Genomic DNA, 9,112 nt, shown 5'->3' with positions numbered 1-9,112 from the left:
TTTATTTCTGTACTCTGCAACAGATTATTGAGAACGGGAAATAATTATTCTTTGAAACTGAATCACCTAAGCCTGCAGGCTTTTGCAGAAGCAATTCATTTTATTTCCCCAAGATTTCTTGTAGGCTGATGGGTATAACCAGGCTTGGAGCTTTAGTCTGAATTAAATACCATATTTTTCCTCTAAATCTTACCCATTCTTTTTAGAGATTAATTTTTTTTGACAAAACCACCTCTTAAATCTAAAAATTGTATACTGTTCTGATTGGCTAATTTGTAGTTTATTCTTAAATGGTTGCTATTTTCTTCAGAGTTCTTCTGCATGTTTTACTTCTTAAATTGAATCAAGAGTTATCTCGCTTTTTTTTCCTTTTAAAACTATGCAAGCATTTAATTAAGGCTATGAATTTAGTTCTGATTTCAACTTAATACATCAAGATTTGGAAGATAGGGTAAGTACTTTCCTATTCTTGTTATTTTTTATATGTTAATTACTTAGAATAAGCATGCTTTATTTGCCTAAAAATTTGTTTTTATTATTCTGGTAAGAAGATAAGTTGGTATTTCTGTAAATCTTGCATGGATGCCAAAAAACAAATATTCTCGTTATAAATATGCTTAGCTTTGATCTTTAATTTTGTACTATCAAATTCTATCTACCTTTGTTTTTGACTCTTTTGTCCTAAACCTTTACTTTCCCATAGAATTATCTTGGCCATGGTTTTCTTTTTATTTTTTTTAACTTTTTTTTTTTTTTTTAATGTTTGTTTCTGAGGGGGCCAGACAGAGAATCCCAAGCAGACTCCATGCTGTCAGTGTAGAGATGCCCAACGTGAAGTTTAAACTCATGAACCATGAGATCATGCCCTAAGCCAAAATCAAGTCGGACTCTCAACCACCTGAGCCACCCAGACGCCCCTTGGCCATAGTTTTCGCTTTATTTGTTTTCCTATATTGCTTAGGGCAGTCTGTCACTGTCATAACTATCACTGTCATTTTTTTTTTCAGCTTTATTGAGTTAAAATTGATTATTAAAATTGTTAAAATATTTAAAGTGTACATCATGAGTGGATCTACAGTACATTTTGGAAGGATTCCTCCCATCAAACACATCCATCACCTCCCATGTTTATCTTTTTGGGTGTGTGTGACCTTTGAGCTCTTAGAAAATTTCAACTATACAGTATTATCCACTGTTGTCATATATCAGATCCCGAAAGCATATTCACATTAGACTGAAATGTTGTACATACCCATTTACAAAATCTTGGTTCCACCCACCACTCCCCCCTATCCCAACCCCTAGCAACACTTCTCCTACTCTGTTTCTAGGAGTTCGACTTTTTTAATTCCACATATAAGTGATAGCATGCAATATTTGTCTTTCTCTGGCTTATTTCACTAAGTATAATGCCCTCAAGATCCATCCATGTTGTTGCATATGCAGAATTTCTCTTTGTCGTGGCTGAATATTCCATTACATGTATTTACCACCTCTGTTTTATATGTTCATTTGTTGACTATCACTTAGATGTTTCCGTATCTTAGCTACTGTGGATCATGCCTTTTCAACGTCCGGTTTTCATTTCCTTGGAATATTTTTTTTTCCTATTTTTTCTGATTTTTTTGTCTTTAATTTTTGAGAAAACTCCACACTGTTTTCCATAATGACTGCACCAGTTTACATTCTCATTAACAGTGCACAGGGGTTCTGTTCTCCACATCCTTACCAGTGTTTGTCTTTTCAGTGATGGCCATTCTACTAGGTGTGACGTGATACGTTATTGTAGTTTTGATTTTCATTTCCCAGGTGACTACTGACAGCACCTTTTCATGTACCCCCTGCTCATTTATACGTCTTCCTTGGAAAAAGCTCTCTTCAGATCCTCTGTCCATTTTTTAGTTGGCTTGGTTTTTTGCTGTTCACTTATGGGAGTTCTTTTTGAACATTAACTCCTTATCAGGTACATGGTTTCTAAATATTGTCCCATTCCATATGTTGTCTTCTCTTTTTGCTGGTTTCCTTGGCTGTGCCTAAGCTTTTTAGTCTGATGTAGGCCCATTTGTTTCCTTTTTTTTTTTTTTTTTTTTTTTTTTTTGCTTTTGCTTTTGCTGCCTTTGCTTTTGGTTTCAAACTCAAAATACCATTGCCAAGGTCACTTTCAATGAGGTTGATGGGGGATGGGCTAAATGGGTGATGGGTATTAAGGAGGGCACTTGTGATGAGCACTGGGTGTTCTATGTAAGTGATGAATCACTAACTTCTCCTGAAACCAATACTACACTGTATGTTAACTAAACTTGAATTTAAGTAAAATCTTGGGAGGAAAGATGGTCACTTTCTGTGTATTCTTCTAGAAGTTTTACAGTTTCAGATCTTAGATTTCAGCTTTTAATTTACATTTTGGGGTAATTTTTGTGTATGTTGGAAAGGGTCTAGTTTCACTCCTGCATGTGGTTACCCAGTTTTTCCACCATTAATTGAAGAGACCGTCCTTTCCCCATTTTATATTCTTGTCTCTTTGTCATAAGTTAATTGATCACATGTTGCATGTTTTACTTCTAACTCCTCTATTCCATTCATCTTTGTGTCTGCTTTATGCCAGTACCATACTGTTTTGATTACTGTAACTTTGTTTGAACTCAAGAAGTGTGATTCCTCTGTCTATATTCTCTCTCAAGATTGCTTTGGCTATTCAGGCTCTCTTGTAGTTCCATACAAATTTTCAGATTCTTTGTTGAAGTCCATCAACATGGAATATCTTTCCGTTTGTTTCTTCTTTAGTTTCTTTCGTAAATGTCTTAATAGTATCAGTGTACAGATCTTTCCCCTCCCTGGTTAAAGGTATTACTAGACACTTTATTCTTTTTGATAAAATTGTAAATGGGATTGTTTGTTTAATGTCCCTGTTAGTAGACTTAGTGTATAAAAATGTAGTGGACTTTTGTATATTGATCTTATGTCCTACGACTGTACCAAATCTATTAGTTTTAACAGTTACTTTGATAGTCTTTAGTGTGTTCTGTATGTCATATTGTCTACAAATAGAGACAGTTTTAGTTCCCTTCTGACTTGCATGCTTTTTATTTCTTTTCTTTGCATAATTCTCTGGCTAGGACTTCCAATCTATTGAATAAAATTGATGCAAGTGGGCATCCTTGTCTTGTTCATGTTTTGGAGATGAGATCTTGAGCTTTTCAACCATTATTGAAAGTATATTAGCTGTGGGCTTATCATAGGTGATCTTTATTCAGTTGAGGCATATTCTTATATCCAGTATGTTGGGAGTTATTATCAGATTTTTTTGTTTTGTCAAATGCTTTTTCTTCATCTGTAAAGATGATCACATCATTTTTACACTTTATTTCGTTAATGATGTATCATGAATTTGCAGATACTGAACCATCATCCACTTGCATCCCTGGAATAAATCTCATTTGATTGTGATATGTGATCTGCTTAGTATGCTGTAGAATTTGATTGGCTAATATGCTGTTCAGGCTCTTGGCACCTGTGTTCATGCAGGATATTAGTCTGTAATTTTCTTTCTTGTAGTGTCCTTGTGTGGTTTTGGTTATCAGGGTAGTGCTGTCCTCATAAAATGATTTCTTCTATTTAAATGCTTCATAGAATTAAGCAGTGGAACTGTCTGGTCCTGGACTTCCATGTGAGGTTTTTGATTACTGAATCAGTGTCCTTACTGTTAATTGATCTGTTCAGATACTGTTTCTTCATGATTCAGACTTAGTAGGTTGTGTGTTTCTAGCACTTTATCTGCTTCTGAGTCTTCCAATGTGTTGGGAATTATTCATTGTAGCCTCTTATTATCCTTTGTATTTGTGTGGTATTTGTGTGATGTCTCCTTCATTTACACTTTTATATATTTGAATTATCTTATTTTCATTCCATTTTTAGTATATTTGCTGCCAAAGCAAGTTCTCTTAGTAAGTCTAGCTAATGGTTTTTCTGTTTCTGCTTTTTTTTTTTTTTTTTTTAATTTTTTTTTTCAACATTTATTTATTTTTGGGACAGAGAGAGACAGAGCATGAACGGGGGAGGGGCAGAGAGAGAGGGAGACACAGAATCGGAAACAGGCTCCAGGCTCCGAGCCATCAGCCCAGAGCCCGACGCGGGGCTCGAACTCACGGACCGCGAGATCATGACCTGGCTGAAGTCGGACGCTTAACCGACTGCACCACCCAGGCGCCCCTGTTTCTGCTTTAAAAACAACAAAAAACAGCTCTTAGCTCTATTGGTCTTTTCTGTTGTCATTTTTGTATCTATTTCATATATTTCCAATCTGATATTTGTTATTTCCTTCCTTCTACTAACTTAAAGGTTGCTTTGTTTTCTTCTCCTTGAGGTGTAGTGTGTTTGAGATCTTTCTTGATTCCTAATGTGAGCATTTGTCACTGTGAACCTCCCTAGTAGAACTGCTTTTGCTACATCCCGTAAGTTCTGGTATGTTGTATTTCCATTTTCACTTGTGTGTCAGTCAACATTTTCTTCTAATTTTACATTTGAGTAATCTGCACCAAACATGAAACTCAGACTTCTAACCCCACCATCAAGAGTTACATGCTCTGGCGACTGACCCAGCCTGGTGCCCCTGTGTCAATATTTTTTTTTATTTCTCTTTTGATTTCTTTGATCCGTTGATTCCGTTTAATGGTTTTTAATCTCCACATATTTGCGAATTTTTCACTTTTTCTTCTTGTAATTGATTTCTAGTTTTATACCATTGTTAGAAAAAATGCTGGAGAGTATTTCGATCACCTTAAACTTACCACGATTTCTTTTCTGGCCTGACCCATGATCTATCCCAGACAGTGTTCCATGTGCACTTAAGAAGAATGTGGATTCTGCTGTTAGATGGAATGTTTTGTAAATATCTAAGTCCATCTGGTCTAACATGTTAAGTGCAGTATTTCCTTTTTGATTGTATGTCTGGACAATCTTTCCATTATTGAAAGAGGTTCCTGAAGTCCCTTCCTAATTATATCATGCCCCTGTGTCAGGTGCATCAATACTTGAAACTGTTTAACCTCCTGTTGGCTTGACCCCTGCCTCCTCTATGTCTTAGTCTAATTTGTCCAATGTGAGTATAGCTTCCGTGCTTTTTTTGGCCTCCGTACATGGAATATCATCTTCCAACACTTCACTTGCAGTCTGTGCCCTTGAAGCTGAAGTATGTCATTTGCAGGCAGCATATAGTCCAGTCTTTGTTTCTCCATTCAGCTACTCTGTATCTTTTGATTGGAGAATTCAGTTCCTTTGTATTTAAAGGTATTGTTTACAGGTATGGATTTACTATGGCCGTTTTGTTAATTGTTCTCTGGCTGTTGTGTAATCCCTTTGTTTCTTTTTTCACCTCTCTCTCCCTTTGTGATTTGGTAAATTTTTGACTCTATCTTTTTGTGTATCTGCTATAGGTGTTTGTTTTGCAGTTACCATGAGGCTTACATAAGGCATTTAAGTATCCTTTTTTTAATTTTTAGAAATCCCCATCAGGGGAGAGAGGCAGAGGGGGAAAAGAGAATTTTTTTGTTTATTTTTGAGAGAGCACGTGTGTGCACAGGTGGGGGAGAGGCAGAGGAGGAGGGTGGGACACAGGATCCAAAGCAGGCTCTGCCCTGACAGCGCAGCCCTATAATGGGACTCAAACTCATAAACCTCAAGATTATGACCTGAGCTGAAGTCAGATGCTTAACCAACTGAGCCATCAGGCTCCCCAGAGAGAGAGAGAAGGCTCCACCCAAATCAGGACTTGATCCCTCAACCCTGGGTTCATGACTTGAGCCAAAATCAAGTATTGGTGTTCAACCCACTAAGTCACCCAGGTGCCATCAGGACATTTGTAATAGTTCATTTTAAGCTATAACAACTAACTTCAAATGCATACAAAAACCACACTTGTACACTGTGGTTTTGATGTCGCTATTTTTAGCTTATGCAACCATTAAAATATTTGTAGTTATACTTATTTTAATACTTTTGCCTTTTAACCTTCTTACTACAGTTACAAGTGACGTACCCATCACCATTACAACATTAGAGTATTCTGAATTTCACTCTATTTGTCTTTACCAGGGACACTTAAACCCTCAAATGTCTCCTTGTTACTAATTAGCTTACTTTTGTTTCAGGTTGAAGATGTCCCTTTAGCATTTCTTGTAACAGTGGCCTAGTGGTGTTGAACTCTCAGCTCTTGTCTGAAAAACTCTCATTCAAATGTCAAAGACAACTCTGCTGGGTAAAGTACTGGTTGGCGTTGTTTTTCTTTCAGCACTTTGGACAGATCCTGCCAGTCTCTTCTGGCTGCAATTAGCTGAAAACTGCACTGATAGTCTTAAGGAGTTTCCCTTGTAGGTAACAAATCATTTTTCTCTGCTGCATCGAAGATTTTCTCCTTGGCTATAACTTTTCACAATTTAATTATGGTATGTCTTGATGTGGAGCTCTGTGGATTCATCTTATTTGGAACTCTGTGGGCTCCCTGGATGTGGATTTCTGGTCACTTCCCCAGATGAGGGACTTCAACCATTATATATTCAACCATATATAGGGGCCAGGAGCTTATTCGAGGAAATAATGGTTGAAGTCCCTCATCTGGGGAAGGGACTCTGGTAATGCATGTATTTGTCCCCTGGATATTTTCACATAAGTCCTTTAAGTCACCTTCATTCTGTTTACTCTCCTGATTAGAGGAGTTTCATTGTCCTGATTTTGGCGATCCTTTCTTCCACAGGGTCAAGTCTGCTGCTGAACTGAAGTTTTCAGTTCAGTTACTGTATTCAGCTCTGATTTCTCTTTGATACTTTCTTATACTTTCTCTTTTTTGCAATACTGCCCTTGTTTATCTGTTGTTCTCCTAACCACAGTTAGGATCTTTATGACTATTATTTTGAACTCTATCAGGTAAATCACTGGTCTCTGTTTCAGGAAGGCTAGTTCAGTTTTATCTTGTTCTTTCCATTTTCCTGGACTCTCTTCTTTGGTTTCCACACATTACATACAACAACCCCTCCAAGTCTTGATGGTGACCTTGTGTAGGAGATGAACCAGATCTGTTAGCCTGGCCAGAGTTCTTTGTTCTCTTACTCTGTGACTGTCCTGCTGCCGTTCTCAGTGGCTCGCAGTACCTGAGGGCACACCCATACCTGAATGTCCTGAAGGGAGGATCACAGGCATGACTCAAGGCTGCACTGTCAGGCAGCAGCTGGGAAGGCAGGTGGTTAGGGCCCTTTCAGAGAGAAACCAAACAGTAGCCTTCTCTGCCCCCCTCCCTGTGCACTGGAGCCTGTGGGGATGCTCCTGCACCCATTGATAATGGCGTATTTGCTGCCATTCGCTAGTACCCAGGAGTGCAGGCCCGGTTGCCCCCCAAAGCCAAGTGATGCAAGTACCCAACCCTTGAGTGGCAGCTGCAAAATGTGGGACACCAAACGTACACACTACTTCTAGGAAGATGCCGGCCATGTGCAGTGGGTTCAAGCGAGAAATCAGAGGTAGGGTCTGCTGGCTTCTCTGGTCTGTCTTCAGGTTCTCTAGAACTTTGTTTTGAATAGTCCTTTCTTTATATAGAAAGTCCTTTCTTAACACTTTCTGCCTTCTCATAATTTGTGATACATGCCAACCCTCTAATTTTTTCAGCTCTTATATTCTATGGTGATTCATTATACAGAACTCATGTTTATACTCTAACGGCATTCGCCTTTATTTAGCGCATATATATATATATATATATTTTTTTTTAACTCCTATTTTACCCCTACGTTCCCTTTCTCCCCAGCCAGTCCTTTTAAACTTAAAAAATGTTTAATTTGGGGGTACCTGGCTGCCTCAGTGAGTATACAACTCTTAATCTTGGGATCATGAGTTCAAGCCCCATGCCAGGTACAGAGCTTATTTTAAAAAATAAATAAAGCTACTTGAGGGACGCCTGGGTGGCTCAGTGGGTTAAGCGTCCCAACTTCAGCTCAGGTCATAATCTCACAGTTTGAGTTCCAGGCCCCACATTGGGCTCTGCTGGCAGCAAGAACCAGCATGGTTCAGATCCTGTCTCCCTCAAAAATAAATAGCATTTTGATTCTTCTTCCTCTGTGCTGGTAATAAATTTAGTCATTTTTGGAGGAGATACCAAAGCTCTTGCATACCTAAAGATTTCTCATATCTTTAACACTTTATTTCAATAAAAATCTGTAGGTCGCATGTATTCTAGTGTTTAACAAATAAGAACTAAGGCTACTCATTTTTCTACCTAGATGTTTTCTCAAGAATATCTTCGTATGATTCTGTTCATTAATTTTGCTAATGAAAGGCCTTCCCAACCTGCCCACTTAGTACTTAAAGATGGGAGTGCCACAGGTTTTTGTTTTTTAAAGAATACCATTTACTAGTTGGTTCTTTTTTTCTTTTCCTCTCAGTTTTTCCCCAGAATTAGCAGAGAGTTTTTCCAGATCACTGACTTTTAGATGCAGTGTTAATTCTGTTAGTCTTCAGTGAAATATTCTAACATATTTTGGGTTTTCTTTTCTTGTGTATGTTACCCACCTCATGTTACAGTCACGGCAGATACTTACCGAGCACAGTGAGTAAAGAAAGAACTTGGGCTCTGGAGTTCTGCTTGGATTTGTATCCACCTCAGCTACTCCGTGCTTCAGTTTCCTTGTCTGTAGAGAGAATTATAGTACCTACCCTCTTGAGAGTCTTTGTGAGAATTAAAAGAGTTAGTCCAGGTTGAGCCACAAACGTTAGCTGTGACTACTATACAGATATTTTTTCTTAAGTATTATTTGAATCTTAATAACATTTTTTTCAGGGCGCCTGGCTGGCTCACGTAAGTGTCCAGCTTCAGCTCAGGTCATGATCTCATAGTTCATGAGTTCGAGCCCTGCGTCAGGCTCTGTGCTGACAGCTCAGGGCCTGGAGCCTGCTTTGGATTTTGTGTCTTTCTCCTCTCAAAAACAAACATTTTTTAAAAAGAAAACTTTTTTTCCTTATGTTGCCTTTTCCTTCTAAGGTAAGGATCCATAATGAAGTATTTGCCAGGAGACCATGCACAGTGACCGTTTCTGCCCCTACCCCCGCCGCGCCCACTCCCCACTGCCCA

This window comes from Lynx canadensis, chromosome D1 (assembly GCF_007474595.2).
Source record: "Lynx canadensis isolate LIC74 chromosome D1, mLynCan4.pri.v2, whole genome shotgun sequence".
NCBI classification, from domain to species: domain Eukaryota; kingdom Metazoa; phylum Chordata; class Mammalia; order Carnivora; family Felidae; genus Lynx; species Lynx canadensis.
The sequence above is the reverse complement of the archived record's forward strand: the minus strand, read 5'-3'. Positions refer to the sequence as shown.